The following is a 20,650-nucleotide window of genomic DNA, read 5'->3' as shown; positions in this document are numbered from 1 at the left end:
GTTTGGAAATGTTAATTTTTAATCACACTTTGGGCAACCTTTTCTGAAGAGGGTGAGCAGTTGCTCCCCTTTCCTAAATTGACCTTTGGCACAGCCAAGACAGCACCTCTTTCCAAGAAGCTGTTTGTATGGTTGTTAATACCAGGTCTGGGGCTAGACTAAGGACATAAAGACTCCGCTCTGCGTGTTACTAGCTGTGTGTGACCTTGAACTTTCTGATGTATTAAATTGTATATGCCTCAGTTTCCTCAGATAAAAAGAGGATGTAACTATCTTCCTTCTAATGGGGTTTTCAGAGATTAATTACATTAGTTAATGTAAGGCCTTAAAATAGAGCCAGGCACATTGTAAGTGTGTGATACACATTAAGTTTCTTAGAACTATTCCCAAACCACAGTACTTTGTTTTAACATCCACTCTTTAGAATATATATTCATTCTATATTATTTATAGAGATTTCCCTGTACCCTATGCTTGTTTAGAGGCTTCTGCAATTCTTAAAGGAAACTGAGTGTTAAGGGGAGGCTATAATTAGTTGAATTATGATATTTTAGCTCTTTGTGCAATTCTTATCAACAGCATTTGGATGTTATGCAGTGAACTCAAGAGATCTACGAGTAGGTTCCCTGACCTGTATATACTGGAAGTTGGGCTATCATTGGAGACTTACCTTAAAGAATACTGTCTTGTTTTCCTCAGTAAGTTTAAGGTTATGAAAAGTATTCTTTTGTATTTTTTTCTACTTGCTTTCCACTTTTAATTAGTTTAATAAATCAATCATTGCTCTAAATGTAAAACCATAGAATTATAGAGCAGAACTGGGATTTTGGAATGCAAAAAAAATTGATATATAACCAATGTATAACTAAAAATACTGAGTTTCTAAGGCATAACTAAATAAAACATTTCATTATGAAGCTGGAAACAATTCATTATGAAGTGGGAAATATCATAGAAATATAAATAATCCTCAAGAAATGTCTGAATTTCAGCAGAGCCAAACCTGCTGAGGGGCCTTGTCACATTTGCACCACTTGGTATTTTTTCTGAAGAACATTAGTGAGAATTTTGATGGTATATTGTTTATACTTCACAAAGCTATGAAACTCTGTGAGTTATTTCACCTCTAAGACCATAAGACATAATCATATATTAAAAAAAAACATAGGAACAGAGAGTATATTTGGTGACTGCTTTGACAGAAATATTGGTTTCATAACAAAAGAGTTAAATTTGCCTCTTCTTGGTTTGGTCAGACACTACCTAGACATCACAGCTGAGATTGGTTGTTAATAGATGGAGATTGACATGGATGATGAAGTCTCTAGTAATCATGTCTGCATGAAAACCTGAAGAACCATTGACTTCAAATAATTAGATGGCTGTTATGTAGAAGAAAGGATTTATTCTTTTTAGCTTTGTGTGAAAGTTATTGGAAGACATACAAAGAAACAATTTTTCAAGCATAAATAATTGCTGAAAATGCACGAGAAACATTAGACTACAGAAATTCCCGAGTTCTTTGTTTTTCTGTTTCTTTTCTTTTTTTTTTTTCCCTGGTTCACCTGTCTATTCTAGAAAAAAAGCTATTACAAGGATGTCTAGTTACCAAGGAGAAAATATGGCCAAGTTGTTAAAGTGATTTCATTCTTCTATATGATTACATGGCTTAAAATTCACAAATAATATCATAATCTTACGTGTTACAAAATTGCAAAGATAAATTTTCATCCCAACGATCTCTCACAGAGGTAAGTCCACTGGGAGATAGATCACAATGAACCCTCTCAAAAGCGTCAATGTGATATAATTTAAGAGATTCCATTTGAAAAATTATGCATTCTAACTGTCTTTCTATAGAGGGAGAATCCAGAATCATTGGTCAAAAGTATGCAATAGTTCTAAAAGACCAGACATTTAAAAAATAGTAACAGCCCTTATTTATTTTAATGCTACAGTTTATTGAATCATAATAACTATGTACACACGAGGAAAAACAAAGACAAACTGACATCAGCCTCCAATGTTTTAACAGATGACCATAATTGTAACTCAATGAAATAAGCATACTTTTCTCTCTATCTCCCTCTCTCTTTCTCTCTCTTTCTCTCTTTTAATGTGGGCATAATAACCAGGATCAAAATAAGGAATTATATTAACAAGACTGTTTCATTTACTTACTCATAGATTTAATAAGTAGAGGCTAGAGCTTGCTGGTTTAATTTTCATTTTATTCAAATTTATATTTGCCCTTCCACAAATTCATTTTGCTGAATGGATTTCTATTTTCCAGTCAAGCTGGCAAAAAGGTTCCTTGGTACATTAGAATGTTAAATGGTATCAAGACAAAGTAAGTAAATAAAAATAATTAAAATGAATAGTTTATCATCATCTAAATGCAAAGTAGTACAACACAGAGGAAGCCAATGCCATCTTTTCCCATTATTCACTTCACAGTTATTAATTGTGCCAGTATACATCACAGTAAAGAATGAGAAATTTTGACAACAGGGCTGTGAATTGGAAAGACAAGTATGCACTTCAGCTGTATGGATGTATGTAATAATATAAAAAGTATAAATATTGTTACAATTCCAAAATTGATGCTGAAAGGACTGAGGGTTATTTTAAAAACAAACTTTATTTTGGTAACAGTTTTAGACTTGCAGAAATGTTGCGAAGAGGTACACAGAGTTCTCATAACCTTAGAACAGATTCTCTTATTACTAACATCTTAACACTAGCAGGATTCATTTATTACAATTAGGGAAACAATACTGATATATTGTTATTAACTAAAGTCAATACTATATTAAAATTTATTAAATTCTTACTTAATGTCTTGTTTTCTGTCCCAGCATACACCCTAGAGTACCACATTACATTTAGTCATCATGTCTCCTAAGGCTCCTCTTGTGACACTTTCTCATACTTGCCTTCTTATTATTGATGACCTTGATAGTTTTGAGAAATACTGGTTAGGTATTTTGTAAAATGTCCCTCTTTTGAGGACTGTTTCCTGTGTTTCTCATATTAGACTGGAGTTATGGATTTTTGGGGGAAGGCCCTTCGAGGTAAAGTGCCATGTTTGTGACATCATATCAAGGGTACATAATGCCACCAGGACTTGTCAATATTGGTGTTGTCCTTGATCATCTAGCTAAAAGTGTATTTGTCTGGTTTCTCTAACTATGAAATTCTTGCCTCTAACCCCACCCCCTTCATACTGTACTCCTTGGAACAAAGTCACTATGCCAATACTTAAGGAGTTGAGAGGTATGTTCCACCTACTTGACGGTAGGAAATCTATATAAATATATTGCTTCTACACAGAATATTTGTCTCTTTCAACTTTATTTGCTTATTTAATAATTTACTTATATCAGTATGGTCTCATGGAAACTTAAAGAATACATTGTGTTATAATCTGATACTACCTTCTTTGTGTTCAAATTGTTTTAGCTGTGACTATTTGGAAACAGTTTCAGTTGGTTCCTGTGTCCCTTTGAATTATCTCCATTATTGGGGGTACTTGTTGTTAATTCTTATTTGCCTAATAAATAGGCAAATATTTATTTATTTATATGCATTATCTTTTAGGGTAGTATTAGATGTGCAGCAAAATTGATAGGAAGGTATGGAGATTTCCCACTCTCACAATCTGTCACTTAATTGGTGTATTCAGATTATTCATATTTGAAGTGATTATTGATATGTTTATCGTGTTTGTTTTCTATCTGTTGTGGTAATTTTCTCTTTCTACCTTCTGTAGTTTCGATTATTTTATATAATTTTATTTATTTCCTCTCAGGTGTCGGTTCTACTTCCTTTAAACTTTTTATTAGTTTTCCTAGAGTTTACATTATTAATTTTTAACTCATCTTCCTCCACCTTCAAACAATGACATATTGCTTTGTAGGTACTGCAGGATCCTTACAACAGATTGTTCTCAACTGTTCTCAACGTTTCTTTCCTTTCTCTTATGATATGGCTGTCACTTGTTTCACATCCATATGCTGTATTTACCCAATACACTACTCTTAATATTTTAAGCAAGCCATTATGTTTTACATCAATTAAAAGTGAAGGAAAAATTTACCCTAATTTATTACTGCTCGGATGTTCTTCCTTCCTTTTTGTAAATTTGAGTTTCTTCACTATATCATTTTCCATCTCTTTGAAGAACATCTTTTAACATTTCTTGCTGGGTAGACCTCCTGGCAATGAAGTCCCCCTCAGCTGTTGATTGTCTGAAAAAGTCATTATTTCTTCTACATTTCTGAAAAGTAATTTCACTGGATATTGAATTATATGTTGCTATTTTTTTCTTTTAATATTTTTTAGTATTTTACTCCAGTTCCTTCTTGCTTCCATGGCTTCTGACAAAAAGTCCTCTAAAGTCTTATCCCTGGGTTTCCTGCATGGCTCAGTCAGTTAAGCATCAGACCTTAATTTTGGCTCAGGTCATGATCTCAGAGTTTGTGGGTTCAAACCCCGTGTTGGGCTCTGCAGTGACAGTGCGGAGCCTTCTTGGGATTCTCTCACTCTCCCTTTCTCCCTGCCCCTTCTCTGTTCTTGTGCATGTGCACAACCTCTCTCTCTCTCTCTCTCAAAATATATAAACTTAAAAAAATAAAAGTCATATCCCTGTTCCTCTATAGGTAAGATAATGCCAAACTCCCTTGTAATATTGCAATTTATAAGAAATATATATTTGGTTATTCAGATATGATATATGTGAATACATATAATGAGTTTCCTGAGTTCTGTGAGCTACTCTAGCATTAATCAAACCCAAGGAGGGGGTATAGGAACCTCTGATTTATAGCCAGTGGGTCAGAAGCACCTGGACTTGTAATTGGCACCTGAAATGAGGGCCATTTGTGTAGGACTGAACCCTTAACCAGTGGAACCGTGCTATCTCTGGGCAGATAGTATTGGAATTGAGTTGAATTGTAGGACTCCCAGCGGGTGTTGGAGAATTGCATGATGGTGTAAGGAAAAACCTACATACATTGGATTTGGGCACAGAATTTTTACCCCTCACTCCTGCTCTGTTTTTTGTTTTGTTTTGTTTTGTTTTGTTTTAAGATTTTCTCTTTATCTTCAGTTTTCTGAAATTTTAATCTGAGATGGGTAACTATAGAGTTTTTTGGTATTTGTCCTGCCTGGTATTTTCTGTGCTTCTCGGGTCTTTTTTTGGTATTTGACATTAATTTTGGGAAATTCTCAGTGATTATTAATGCAAATATTTTTTCTCCCATAATTCTCAGATTTTATTTTTATTTATTTTTCTTTTTTCTCATTAATTTTCATCTTTGAATACCAGTTGTGGAAGTCCCCATATAGCTTTAAGCCCACTGATTCTTTTCTTGACTATGTCCATTCTATTCATGAGGTTCAAAGACATTCTTCATTTCTATTAATGTTTTTTTAAGTTTATTTATTTTGAGAGAGAGAGTGAGTGTGTGTGTGTGTGTGTGTGTGTGTGCACGTGTGTGTGTGTGTGTGCCAATAGGGGAGGGGCAGAGAGAGAATGTGTGTGTGTGCGTGTGTGTGTGTGTGCGTGTGTGTGCAAGTGGGGGAGTGGCAGAGAGAGGGAGAGAGAATGTGTGTGTGTGTTTGTGTCTGTGTGTGTCTGTGTCTGTGCAAATGGGGGAGGGGCAGAGAGAGAGAGGGAGAGCAAGAATCCCAATCAGGCTCTGCACTGTTAGTGCAGAGGCCAGTGCAGAGCTTGACTTCACAAACTGTGAGATCATGACCTAAGCCAAAATCAAGGGTCGAACTCTTAACCGACTGAACCCCAGGCACCTTCTATTAATGTTTTTGATTTCTAGCTTTTCCCTTTGATTCTTTCCCAGAGTTTCCACCTTTATTTTACATTTCCTATGTGTCCTGACATATTGTCTGCTTTTTCCATTAGAACTCTTAAGATGTTCGTTATTTTAAATTCACTTTCTGATAATTCAAAAATCTGTGTTAAATCTGAAAATGGTTCTGATGCTTGCTTTGCCTCTTTAGACAGCTGCTTTTCTTTAACCTTTCAGCATACGTTTTATTTTTTGTTGTTGTTGTTGAAAGGCTGACATAATGTATAAGATAATAGGACCTGAGATAAATAAGTAAGTCTCTACTATTAGGTTTTGTGTTTATGTGGCTAGGAATTGGACTGTATTTAATGTTGCTGTAGCTGCATGTGCGAGAAACTTCAATTTCCTCTAGGTTCCCTGTTTTGGTCTCCCCTCTGTTTTGGGCTTCTCTAAGAAAACTGCTGTTTAGGTAGAACCTTTGTCTTTCAACTATCATCCACAATTTTTACACGTGAGCCCTGTTGGCATCATAGTAAGGGATGGGGGAAAGCAAATGTCCTGTAACTTTACAGTTAAATCCCAGTCTTTTAGTGGGCCTTTCCCTAGAATATAACCTTCACAAAGCTTTCTTAGCTTCCACTTACATGATACAAGAACATTAGAGTAGACTGGAATCCAGAGGGAAATGGCTTTTCCTCAAGGTGGATAAGTCTCTGGTAGTCTTTCTTTTTCCCTGGAGAGTAGGTATTTGTTACGGAAAACACTCTAGGCACATTTTACAAATGTTGCTTTTCCTCTCTTCCAACAACTATTAGAGGGTCTTTCTTAGCTTTTTACCATAATGACATGGTTGGTACCTTCTCTCCTGGAGGTAAAACCCAGGAAAGGATGGGGATTCCTAAAGCCAGGGATTTGAAGTCCAAGTATTTATGATTCTCATGCTACTCTATAGTTAATTTTCATTAATTCATCAAAATTATCTAATTATTACTTGTTTATAGTCCCTGTATCTTCTGCTCCAACTAAAGAGATCTTGGCTGTGGCTTTTTCTATTTGCCTGTCTCTCTAGATTTCTGGGTGATGGGTTCCCTTGCAGCCTCAATTCTCTGATGGATCCAAGAAAAATTTGCTTAGCTTCATTCTTATAGTAAGGACAGGGTGACAACTTTCAAACTATTTATAGGTTGAGGTAGAAACCAAAAATCCTCAATGGTCATTTTTTACAATTCATTTTTAGAGTAGTTACATTAGAGAAATTAAAACAAAACATTTTAAGGTGTATTTATTTTTAGAGAGAGAGAGAGAGAGAGAGAGAGAGAGAGAGGCAGAGGGGCAGAGAGAGAGGAAGACACAGAATCCAAAGTAGTCTTGACATGAGGCTCGAACCCATGAACGGTGAGATCATGACCTGAGCCAAAGTTGGGTGCTTAACCAACTGAGCCACCCAGGCGCCACTATTAGAGAAATTTTAAAGGTCTAAAATGTTCATAGCATTTAGGAAGACCAGAATACTCAAAACTTTAAATGGAAGTGATCTATTTTCCTAGATGCATAAGGTTACTAATTTTTACACAAAATAAAAATAGTTTTACTGTATTTGATAAAATATTAGCTTAAAACTCTAAGATTTTTATATTAAAATTGAAAATATAGTTAAATTCTCAATCAGTTGAATAAGTGTACATGTATTTATGTACGTTTACTGTGTGCTAAGGACTGTAATGGATATTTTCAAAGTAAATCTTATCCTCACCTTACAAATGTGTGAGATAAGCTTTATTATTCCCATTTTATGGAGTAAGAAAGTGAGACACTGAAATTTGTGCTTTTAAAACTAATTATTTTATCTCTCTAAAGAATCAGGAATTATCTATTTCAGATATTTGGGATGGTGGAAAGATGTATGCTAATGAGTTTAGCCAAAGTCACATTTCTAGATTAGATCACTTTGCAATCAGAAATAGTATCTCCGATTACACAAGTATGTCTTGGCCATCTGTTCTTAAAGCATAGAGATAAAAGAGTAATCCTGATTATAAAAGTAAAATATTTTATTGTGTTCTTACTCATTGATACCTATACTTATTATTAATATGAAATGTCTCCTTAGTACTTTTCAAAATACCAAAGGCAGTAAAGTAGAATAAATTGCATTGTTGTACACTTGACACCCTTAACATGAAATGATAAATATAATGCAAAGCTTTGTTTGTTCCATGACTAAATGAAGATAAATCTTTTTTTTCTGCATTTAATAATAAGCTATCCAATCTCCTATCTGTGTCCTATAAAGTAGTGTGTTTCAAATTTAGTTGTAATTTTTAAAAACTTTTGACTGTAGGCTTCAACAATCAAAGTTGCTTTCCCGTAAGTAAATTATTTTCAGAGTACAGTGTAGTTACCAGGAAAACACAATGATCTATTGTCTTTCATGTATACAATTTGTTGAATAGGATGCTCTAAATTAAGAGCTTGGAAAACATCTTTGCTGGTATTTGAAATAATTAGGTGTGAAAGTCATGATCCAAGACCCTTTTAAGATTTAGATTTTAAGTGATTTCTCTTCTACTTGTCAAGTCCTGACATTTTATCCTTTGGTATTTAAAGAAGCGGGGATTCCATTCTTCCCCCAAACACTGCAGACAAATTATACTTAGTCTACATAACCAGTACTATAAAAGCAACCCAGTTTAGATACTCAAAAGCATTGACAATTTCCTGTGAAAAGGTATTTGCCCACCCATATAAGAACAGGTCTTTGTAGTTAGAAAAAATACTTTGATTAATGATTTTTACAGTGCAATTTTCCATTGGGAAAAGTATTATTGTTCCTTTGACCAGTAAATCCAACTATTACCAAGCATCCTTTTTCTAGGTTTTAGGCATTTTAAATTCAGTGTCCCAAACTCAACTCATCTCTTTCCCTTACCTTCCCCTCACAATACTTAAATTAATAAAGTATAAAAGACTTCATTGGAAGTGATATTATAAAGTTACTTGTTTATATTTTTTAAAATGTTACCTTCCTAGAATGCAAGCTTCTCAAGAACCTGAAGCTTTCTCTGCATTAGTTGCTAATAAATCTCAAATACCTAGAACAGTACCAAGCACGTAGTAGATGTTCAATTAATATTGGTTCAATGGATGCCTCCTCCTACTAGAATATAAGATCTCTGAACTCTACAATTTTGTCTGCTGACAGTTATATTCTAGTGCTACAGTAGGCATTCACTAAATACCTGTTGACTGACCAGCTAAATGGTAGATTGAATAAAATTATACTAGTATTAAAATATTGACAGTGGAAGGGGAACATGGAAAAATATCTTCTACTATCTCTAAGCAATAAATGTGATTTACCAATGATCCATTTTATATAATTTACTTGTTAGATTATGATACAACTGAAAATAAATTTGTTATATTTTTGATGTTGCACAATGATGTGTTACCTTTTTACTAAATTTTCCTGAAGATTGAATTAGCTTAAAACATCAACTCAGCTATTAAGACAGACCAAAAAACATATTTGAGCCTTTCAAGCATGAAGTTTGCATATTACAATGGCCATCACCATTTAGGACAAATAATATTTCAGATAAAAATTTTAAATTGTCACTGTGAAAGGCTTTTCAAATTCCAACAATACTAAAAGTAGAAAAGACCTCACTGAAGGTAATGCTGAGGTCTTAGCTACGTTTGCATGCATGTGGTTTGATGCATTGATGACTTTAATTATTATGAAAATGATAATAATACCTGAATTCAGCATATGTTTATACAGAGATATTTTAGGAGTTTGAAATAGATGACTGAGCCATGCTATAGCCTAATCATTTCTTAATTATGAACTAATTCTGTATCCTCAGTTGTAATTCTGGGCGTAGTGCTCTGCTGGTGTTTATTTTGTTAGTACTTACATAAAAGCACCCGGGTGACATAAAACTTGGAGAAAGAATTGACACTGTTTTGGTTTCCTTGTCACTATCATACTTATCATGACAAAAGATCTTCGCTTTTTCTCTCTGATCCTCATTTCATCTTTCTGTGTTATATGTTTCCCTTTAGACATAGCACAGTGAGCTCAGATTAATAAGAAAATAGAGTCACAGTTTAAGATAATATTGGTTCTGGAGAACAACTGAGGATGCTATGTTTTTTCCTTGAAGAATTGATAGGGTGGAAGTCTAGAGGCGCCATACGATGTCCTTCTGAAGAAAAGTTCAGGGGGTCATGAAACCCAGGCTTTATACCCCCAGAAAACTGCCAAGTGTATGGATTCTCCTTCACCAGGGGGCCAGGTGATTCTTGAAGGTTAATATAATATGTTTTTTTTTTTTGACATGATCTTTCTTTGCTTTTAAATTTTCACAGAAATGGTGTCCACTTCTATACTAAGTGTTCTTTATTGTTTTTATCTTTCCCATTAGGAATCACAAAGAGAATACTTTGAGATGGGAAAAAAATCTCAGAAAATTTGTCATTTTTGTAAGATGCTGATCTCCTGAATATTTCTCCAAGGTACGCTGCTGCATAGCAATCAGGGATAAGGAGGGCTTTCCTGCTGAGTTAACATATTTCTGTTGTGATGGGAAAAAGTAAAAATTACAGTAATTTTGAGGGTCACTAACGCAACTATTCTACCTCATATGCTTAAACAGAAATATAGTATGTGAGCTGGATTATGGCTACTGCTGAGTTCTTACCCCTGTTTGATTACAGGGAGGCTTTTACCAAGCAGTTAATCTTCTTTCACTAAAATAAACTCTTAACAGTGTTGTCCTGTATTCATAGGAGAATAGTTTGCTACTGATCTCTCTGGTTGCTAACAGAAACTTCAGTTTACTGACAATTAATTCTGGTCGGAATGTTAATGGAATTTATGAAGTAACAGTATAGGGGAAAAAAGCTAAAACACAATGTTTTCTTTTCTATCTTTTTCAGCGACCCAGACATGTGTCCGATCTAAATAAGGAGGCATCTTCAGAAATTCTTCACAAACACCCCCAAGAAATCATAAAGTGAGGGTCTGTGACCTTTGCCTTTGCAAAGAAAAATGTGTAGATCTTCCCACTGACCGAAGAATGAAAATCTCATTAAAAACTTGTTTCAGAGAGATTGGAGCAGGGAGCAGATGTCAGTTGAACTACCAAATTGTATGTTCCTTGTATTACATGAATGTAGTTATTTAAAATAAAATGTTGGTGCTATTATAACAAGAGTATGATAGTATCCTTTTTTTATTTCTTTGCAGATAAATTCCATACAGACATATATGTAATAAAAATGACTATTACTATACGACACAATTTCATTCTGTAAATTGTGTGATCAATGTAACTTCAGCATCAGGAAGAAATGGTCTTATCTGGGATGCTGAGCATCAAGCCACTCAATTGTTTTGTCTTTTTTATGCTCAAAATAAAAACCAGACCACTATTTAGTTACCGTTTACCAGGACTTACTCTTTCCCTGACATTTTCACTTTTGCAGATCTCCTCACCAATCTTGCCTCAGTGTTTGTCTTTATTTATAATGATCTACACAGACACCTTGTAGAGTGACTATATGAGTTTCATTAACATTATACATGATAAATCATCCTGTGCTCTCAGGAGTTGAGATACTAATACAGATACAGAGGATAGGTTAATATGCTCAAGGTCTTGGCAATCACAGCCAATATCACACCAGATGAAAGATAATGCCATCAGTTTCTAAGGCAATGAGTAAGGTCAAGATTAAGATTGTGGCCAAAGCCTGGCCTTCGGTTTGGGAATGGTAACCACAGCCTAGATATTTGAAGACATAATCCTTCACAATGTATTTTTCAAATATTTGAATTTGTTTATTAAAATTAAGATATTTTATATAGGAACTCAGATTTCCAGATTCTGTTGAAAAATTTTGAGATCTAAAAATAGGAGCCAAACTCAGTACACCCCCCTTCCTGCTTCAAACATTTGAGTTCTCAACTCTGCTTCAGACATCATGTTTACAAAGTCAAGAGGAAGACCAGAGGTTTCAGTGACTGATAACAGTTCAAGGTTTATTTTATTTTATGTCGTTGGTATCTTAGAATTATGTTAACATCAAACCTGAGAATTTATACAGAATGTGAAGAACAAGACTTCTGTCCACTAAAAAAATATAATTTTATGTTCTGACACTAACTTATCAATATGTTTTGTGAGTATATAAAAATGCAGAACCTTCTCTGTAGATGATTCTAGGCCCATTGGATGTTCTATAAGTGGGTTCAACTCAGGAAGGAAAAAGATGTTAGAGCAACAACAAAACTAACCTTTACAAAACATTTTATTGTATTACCCTTCACTTTGAGAGCCTTTAATGACTTGTTATGGCCCAGTGCGTGGTGTCATTATTTTTTGGTCTTCACTTTATCTCTCTAGTTTTATTTGCTAACATTTTTAAATGACCTTATACAATAAAGTTTGAATAAATGAATAATGAGAGAGTCATAAAAAGTCTCCATGCTTATTTATTTTTTTTTAATTCATAAGATTTAAAAGCAGACAAGCTCATATTCTAGTTTAGCACTTATTAGTTATGTGATCTTTAAGACTTAATTATGTGACCTTCATACTTCTGAACTCCAGTTCATAATCTGGCTCACATAAGAATAAACTTGTATAAGAATAAATGTTCCTTATCTCCTTTTCCCATCCATACCATCTGTGATATTGCTCTTTTGGTAGTGTTCTATTAGTTTAGAACGTCTTCTAGGTGGCTTAGAAACTTAATCACACCAAATGTAAGATTTCACACCCATCTCTATGTGCTACTAACACCTACTGTCATAGAGTTTGGCTCACATAATTTAATATTTGTATAATGTATATAAGTTTTTCCCCTGCAACTGTGTTATAACTTTTGAAGGGCAATAGAAATAACTCAGATATCTATAAAAAATAGCCTAGATGGCAAAAATAACTGGCATTTCTATGTCATTTTTTGATAAGCCAAGGGCTTTCATATACTTTATCTGATTTACTACTTTAAAAACTTTTTAAGGTGGGTAAGTAGGTGTTATTTTTATTATCCTAATTTCATATATGAATTTACATATTTCATAACTGAAGGACCTAAATGAAATGTAGATTTTCTGTTTATAGTTTGAAACCATATTTTAATTTATGCCTTCTGGCTCTGGATCCAGAGTACTTCTACTACATCATATTGTCTTCTAAGGAACAGGTATAGTGGTAGGTTTATGGTTCGTTGTGAAAATGAAAGTCCATTGTTTGTTGATTTATAAAACGTAAGATAGGTTTTAGGATATAGACAATCTTTTCATCATAGTGATTTACAGATGTGTCTATTTTCAATATCATCACTATCTGTAGTTATAAGTAAAATTACTCTAGAGGTAAAGGGTGAGATACTTTATTCACCTGGGTTTTGCAGACTTTATTCATCTGGGTCTCATCTAAGACATGTTTTAAGATTATTCAGTAGTTAAATATAGTAGTTAGCCAAAAAATCCATCAGTTCTTAGAATGGCACACCCTACTTTTTCACCCATTTGCGCCACATTTCTAACCCCAGAAAGTGCTTGAGTTTGCTATATCTGGTAAACACATTGCCTACGAATCATGTTTTACTCTTGGAAACTTTTTCTCATGACCCATTCTCAAATATATTATCTTTCAGTAGTCTCCAGGATTCAGCTCTATTACATATGGTTTCTACCTAATGGATTCTGTCTCTTCCATCGCTGGTAATATTTTCAAGTTAATTATTTGTAGTGTAGTGACATTGCAATGAATAAAAAGTCTACAAGGTGAAAAACAAAAGGTGCTCACAAATAAATGGCTGACTGAATGATGGGTCTGAAATATACGTCTCATGAAGGTACAATCCTCGTTATATTTATTTTACAAGGTCATAGATAATGGATCTGTACTACTGTAGTCATAGAGAGGACACATGATATAACCCGGGAGAGAAGCAAATGGATCTGAGCGCTGGAGATTGCTCATGTGAAAGGAAAGGTCGGAATACTGATGGGTCATTTGCTGGATGGCTAAGCTGTCAGAACCAAGGTAGTTTTATACAAATGTACCAGGGCTGATTTAGGTTTATTCACCTACCTTTCTAGCAGGTGAAAAGGACGCAAACACAGTTAATCTTTATATTGGTTATCAGCCCTGAAAAGAAACAGAAAGAAAAAAAAAGATTCTTCAAGAGTTTGTGGCACATGATTTGTGACTAAGTCTGACATGTTTTCTTAATGTGATAATTGTATCACTTTCCTATTCATATGAGTTAGTGGTTCTCAAACTTTAGTAAGCCTTATAATCACCTGGAGAACTTGTTAAAACATAGATTTCTGTGTCTCCTCTCAAAGTTTCTGATTTAACAGGCATGAGTTGGGACCAGGGAATTGTAGTTCTAGCAAGTTCCCAGGTGATGCTGATGCTGCTGGTCTGTCAGTAACACTGATACAGATAAGAAGAGGTATTGGTGTAGCAAATCCTTGGATAGCCCTTATTAAAGCACCGTTTCAGATGATCTACTTTAACCTGATTCCTCTATCATCAAAAAATATTCTCGTGATGCTAATACACCTTGCTGGAGTACTGATAACTATCAAGAATGTGTAAAAAACTTTGAGATTTATTTTTGTACATAAAGTAATATTTGCAAATAATTTTAAAATGTAATCTTAATATAAAGCCTATAATGGTAACCAGCAATCCCCTAGCCCATTTCCCTCTACTTGTAATTTCTTAAAACCCAGGGCAACAATGTCGATCTTTTATCTTTATTCTGTTATATGCATCCATATTTGTAGATAGCATGTGTGTATTACTGATACTTGATTTTTCTTTCATTTTGCTTTTATATGTTGTTTTCCTATTATATAAAATGTGTATTTAACTGTCTTCACCCTTGTCCTCAACCCCTGGTATAGTTATAAGACAAGTTTTAGTTAAACCAATATTTAGGTAAGAGTATTCATACCTGAATCAAATAATATGCTATGATTGAACTTTCTGTCTTGTACATTGTCTTTTTTCCCCTCAAGCCTTATTAATTGTCCCAGTTTTCACTTGCTTAGATTTTTTATGCATCTCAGTAATTTACTCCACCCTCTTCAGAAGAATTATAACTCTCCTTTCAATACATTTTTAAAAATAGGCAAAAAGTAAGTTTGTCTATTTGATGTTTTTGTGTGTGTGTATTTTTTCAGAACCTTTCAAGGGCTGCTTTCCAACTCCCTTGCACATTCAGGGCTGGATGATCTCTAGGCTTGCTGCCATTTTGCTATCTTCCTTCCTTCTTTGCTTCTGGCTCTCTTGTGTCTTTTTTTTTTTTTTAAATCTGAGTAGGGTTCCTTTGGCCTTAATTTTCCAAACTCTTTTTTAATTATCCTATGCTTGCTATCCCATTTTTACTTTCCAAGAGCTCTTTTTTTTTTTTAATTCTCTGAATGCTTTTTTTTTTTTTTTAATTTCTGTTTCTATGAAGGAACTTTTCCTTAAAGCTCTCTGAGGGAATGGAATTTAGATTTTTAGGTTGGGGGGATTATTTTTCTGAGCCTTACATTGCCTCTTTCCTTCAAGTTTGTTATATCTTTTATTTATTTTGGCCTCCAAATTTTATGTCCAAAGGTCTCCCAAATGTTAGTAATCCTTGGCTACCTGTTCATAGTCATAAGTGCAGTAGTAAAAATACTACTACCAAGATCTGTGGGTTGAGGAGGACTTCCCCATAGAAGCCTGTGTCTATACCTGGAAGCAGTGTCCATATCTGTTTCCATTTTCCAGAGTTAAAGTGGATGGCAGCTTTCTGGGAGCCAAGTAGAAGCAGATAGCTTTGGCTAACAATGCTTGGTATACAGACTTATAAGGAACCTTGATTTTCACTACTGCTTGGCATCCTGGTTTTCAATGACTTCTAGTAGCCTGAAAACATACTTCTCACATTCAAAATCCACTACTGTATGGGTGGGGAGCATAGTGGATGGGCCTCAGGAATCACTTTGTTGTTGGAATTGGGAAGAGAACCCAGGAGAGTCTAATTGCCCCATGTAAAAATGTCAGTCATTTTGTTGTGACCTTTAACCTCACCCTCAGAAATACCTCCAATTTTAAATTGCCTCCAATTTTAAGTAATTTCAAATATCAGTGGCATTAAAAAGTGCTTCCTTTACAGTAATTTTTAGCCATTTACAAAAAGTGCGTGCGTCAATTCAACTATCTGCTTTCTTGCTTCATCTGATGCTTTACTGTCATTTTCATAGAGTTTCTGCAGAAAGCAACGATTAACTCTTTTGTTCAATTGGCTTTGTATTACAAGTTGCTAAAAATTCTTATATCAAATGAATCAAAACAAGAGAAATAAAATGTCCCTAGTAAGATTGGAGGAGGTCATAGAGAGGACATGACCACTGGTTGACCCTCAAGCTGGATCATTGCAATTGGAGGATCCTCACCTATCCCTTGTCCTTCTAGAACCAACCCCACTCTAGGAGCTGTTTAAAGGGCATAGCCTTAAGAGAGTAAGTGTTGTTTAGACCATTTGGACTGAATATATCCTGAATTGAACCTAGTTAAGGCATCCATATAAACTTTTAAGATTTGGTGGTGGAGTAAAGAGACCTACATGTCTTGCAGCACACAAGATGAGCCTCCTATGTAAGTTCCTTGCATATTAAACACACCCCCTACCAATCTGGAGGGGCTCACGTCTTCCTTCAATCCCTTCCTGCCTTCTGTGTATGAGGCGAATTGGCAAGCCAGCTAGGAGACCCAATCAATAAGTGATCTTTGGGAAGGAGGCAGTTGCAGGGAAAATTGTGCATTGGCTATAGACCACTATGTGAGGATGTGTGGCCTGTGTTTTAGATGCTTTGGACCACTGTGCAAGCACAGGGATGCCTGAAAATGCTGGCTCATCTGATGTGATTGTTTGAGGAACTGCTTGTAGAGCAATATGACAGAAAGAAGAGTGGCTGCTGCAGTGAGCTTTTCTCTGCCATGATAGTTCAGTGGCCACCGATGCCCATCGGGAATCAGAGATTTGGAAGAAGATATGAAGGATCTTGAAGGACGTGCAGTGCCCACAACTCTCCTAGCTTCGGCCTGGAGGGCAAGTTGGGAGAGCAGGATAATAAGTTGGAGGACTTAGTGTGCCATTTTACAAAGCTAGGAGGGCCTGAACTGCATGGATTAAGGCAAGGGCTTCTGACAAAGCCTGCTTGGGATTCTAGGAAGTGGAATTCCTTGGGAAAGGAAGAGGGCAAAGAAGAGGCTAATGTCATGATTGACAGTAAAACAGATGAAATGCCCCATGTGTCTGACCTGTATGTAATCCAGATGAAAGCAAAGGCACAGCAACAGCAACCCCATCCAGTGGGGCTGCCCCCAATTAAGAAAATGTTCTTGATGAGAAAATATACTCCCATTGAGCTTATTGATACAGTTGCCAAGGTCTAGCAAAAGGGAAAGTATCCACATATGGTTAGTGTGGCTGGGGGGAGGGGGGAGATACATAGCATTTCTCTGACCAGGCAGGAGACAGAGAAAATGAGCAAAACATCACTGCACACCCTACCCTCTGGCAGTGTCCACATGGTGCTCTCAGGGCAGTTTAAGGGGCTCAGTCTTTTATAGGTTGGATTTTCTAGCCTGCAGGGAGGCTTCATCCAATGAGACAATCTCCCTGCGCACATGAGACCCTGAAACTGGAGTCTATAGAGGTATAGAGGAGGTAGAGCAAACGCTTAGGGAGTTAAGAATGGGGTCAGCCCCAATCAGGCCAAATTCATTGCAAGAATCAAAGCCAAGATTCTCCAGTCCACTGCCAGCATTTGGTATGTAATACTGATATCCATGCTGAGCCTAGTCCTGGGACAAGACATTTTTGACATTGGGCAATCCATTACTCATCTGGGGGAAACTGACAAATCCCAGGAATACTGTGAGAAAGACCTGGAGACAGAGAGGGAACATGAAACCCAAAAAGCTATCCTGGTTAGTTAGCTATAAAAGGTTTGATGAGAATAACCCAGAAACAAATGTGGTTTGACCTCATTGCTGCTGGGACTTCCACCTGAAAATATATAACAGCAACCCAACACTGTTGGTCAGTCTGTGGAAAGTCTTAAAACATAAACAACAGTCAGATCTGCCCCCACTTGCACCTACTACCCCTGATGTTCCACCAGCTCCAGCAGAGGTCTTGGGGATACAGTTTTATTTGGAGTGATGGCCCCCATCCCCCAGGTGTAGGATTCAGGCCAAGATAACCTCCAGGCAAGGGCTGTTGGAGGCCATCCATAGCCTCATGTTGAGTGTACTATTCATGGGTCCCCCAGAAACAAAAGGTGATGGGTCTGGTTAATACTGAGATGAATATTTTCTCATACATAGTAACCCTCAGAAGTTTTTTAGTCCCCTGAGTGGTGGTGGAAGGCAAGTGGTTGCAGTCAGGAAGATCCCTTTGACACTGCAAATTGGGCTTTCCCTATCCTTCACCTACTTCCCTGCCCTGAGGATATGAGATTTTTTTTTCTCTCTCTTCTACCAGGGAACATATTGATATCTTATAAGGTCAAACTCCACAAAAACATTTATGGGTGAATTCTACCTCTGAGTTAGGGCAATCAGACCGATGCTGAGGGAAAACACCAACTGGGAACCAGTAAGTCTACCAATCCACATGAAAAGTGGTAAATGTCAAACAACATAAATTGCCCGGGGGACATAAGTAAATAAGAGAAACTATACAGGCATTGTACCAAGTGGCTGTTTTATGCCCTGTCCACAGTGCTTTCAACAGCCTGATAAGGCCAATAAAAAAGCTAAACAGCTCATTGCTGATGACCATGGACTACTGAGAATTGAATAAGGTAGTGCTCCCAATCCATGTGGCTGTGCCCATCTTAGATACTTAGATACTTAGATACTTAGATACTTAGATACTTAGATACTTAGATACTTTGGCCACAGTCCTAGGAGTATATCATGCAGTACTGGACTTAGCAATGTTTTCTTTCCAGTATACGCCTGGCTGTTGAATCACAAGATCAATTTGCCTTCATGTGGGAAGGACAATAGTGGACGTTTCAAGTGCTTCCTCAAGGCTACTTACTACCAGCACAGACCCACAGTATATCGTGGGATTGCAGCTCAAGCTCTGTTCTTGTTCTCCTTTTTCACATCAGTGGAATGAGCTCATTACATTGATGATATAATGTTAACAAGTACAGACTTCCCTCTATAGCAGGATACTCTGCAGATTTTGTTGGAACATCTGCAAGGGGGAAAATAGGCAGTGAACCCACCGAAAATTCAGGGCACAGCCACCACCATAAAGTTTCTGGGAGTCATCTGGTTAGATTTAATGTATGTCGTCCCAGAAGCTGTGATTGAAAAGGGTATCCAATCCCTAAAAACATGAAAGAAGTACAAGCCTTTGTAGGGATTTGACAGTTTGGGAAGGTATTTATTCCCCACCTGGCCCAGTTTCTCCATCTCTTATACTGCCTGGTAAATAAAGGGCATGTGTAGGACTGGGCATCAGAGCAACAAGCCCCTTTAAGAAGGCAAAACTACTAGTGAAGCAAATTAAAGCTCTGGGCATCTCCCAAGCAGGGCTGCAATTTGAGTTAGATGTATCTGTGACTCTAGGAGGTGCGAGTTGGACACTGTGGCAGAGACAACGGAAAGAGACAGTGCCCTAGGATTTTTGCCATAGCTCTGGAAAGGAATAGAAGCCTGATATATCCCCCTCCCATCCACCCCAGCTCAATAGCTCCTAGCAGCATTCCTCCAGATAGAGCCTCTCACAAAGGAATAACACTTTCCTCCTATCAAAGGATGGGTTGAGAATATGTTTAATTGACCCACTTATACCTTGGCTCAAACTCCCACTTTGACTAAGTGGCATGCCTTTTTACAGCAGAGGAGACCTTGTCCACCAGCCCACTCTCTCTAGGAATGCAGATGGTATTAGGCTATGCAGAGGATGTAGATCCTCCAAATGTTCCTGCCCCTATTCCTCTGTTGGCCTCTAGTACCAGTAGAGAGGAAACAAGGGAAATTCCCAGTGATTGGTCTAGTCAGGGCAATCTGTCCACAGAGATTGCAGCTGCTATTCAGCCAAACACTGACACCATCTGGATGAACACAGAAATGAACTATAGTAGCCAGTAGGCCAAACTTACAGCAGTTTTGCTGGGAATCACTTATGAGGGTTGGCCTTTAACCGTTTGCACTGACAGTTGGGTAGTTCTAAAAGGATTAACCCTTTAGCATGGGCAATGGGAAGCTGAGGGGTGAATGATTGTGAATGTGCCTTGTGGGGTCAGGATATGTGGAAACACATTTGGGTTTACCTGCAACAGCCTGAGGTAGACCTCACTGTCTTCCAAGTCTGGTTCACAGAGGTCCTGACACTCCCTGACAATCAAGTTGATTCCCTAGCTTAGGGATGAGCCGCATTCTGATTCTTCAGTAGATACAGCAGATTGGTTGCATAGAAAGAGCGACCACCATAGTGCCTGGGTGGGATGGTATATTGCCAAAGACGATGTATTGGCCTTTGAATAAGTGACTTGTTTAATGCAGTAACAGCATGTTCTGTATGTACTAAATAATGCCCAAGGCAACTGCCAAAGGGGTCTGGGGCAGACTTCCCAAACAAAATCATTCCCGAACAGTGAGATATTAGCAAGTAGACTATATTGGCCTCCTCCTTCCAAGTGAGGTTTCTAAATATACCTTAGTTTGTGTGGACACTGCCTCTGCCTTAACCCTAGCTTCCTACTCTCACTGTGCAGACCAGGCTACCACTATTAGAAGATTAGA

At 36.7% G+C, this 20,650-nt stretch overlaps 1 protein-coding gene across 4 annotated transcripts in view; it reads left to right on the top strand.

The window, feature by feature from the left end:
* Positions 1-20,650, top strand: part of GALNTL6 (polypeptide N-acetylgalactosaminyltransferase like 6) — a 1,179,553-nt gene that overhangs the window by 396,756 nt on the left and 762,147 nt on the right. Inside the window, exons 2-4 of one of the 4 annotated variants that reach the window (XM_053216710.1) lie at positions 9,980-10,124; positions 10,241-10,331; positions 10,755-10,831. The exons of 2 other annotated variants lie outside the window; for them this stretch is intronic. The gene's annotated coding sequence lies outside the window, so the exon portion shown is untranslated. The remainder of the gene's footprint in view (positions 1-9,979; positions 10,125-10,240; positions 10,332-10,754; positions 10,832-20,650) is intronic. One more of the 4 variants, XM_053216709.1, reaches the window with a different exon arrangement.

This window comes from Acinonyx jubatus, chromosome B1 (genome assembly GCF_027475565.1).
Source record: "Acinonyx jubatus isolate Ajub_Pintada_27869175 chromosome B1, VMU_Ajub_asm_v1.0, whole genome shotgun sequence".
NCBI lineage: Eukaryota > Metazoa > Chordata > Mammalia > Carnivora > Felidae > Acinonyx > Acinonyx jubatus.
This window is presented reverse-complemented; position numbering and strand designations above follow the sequence as displayed.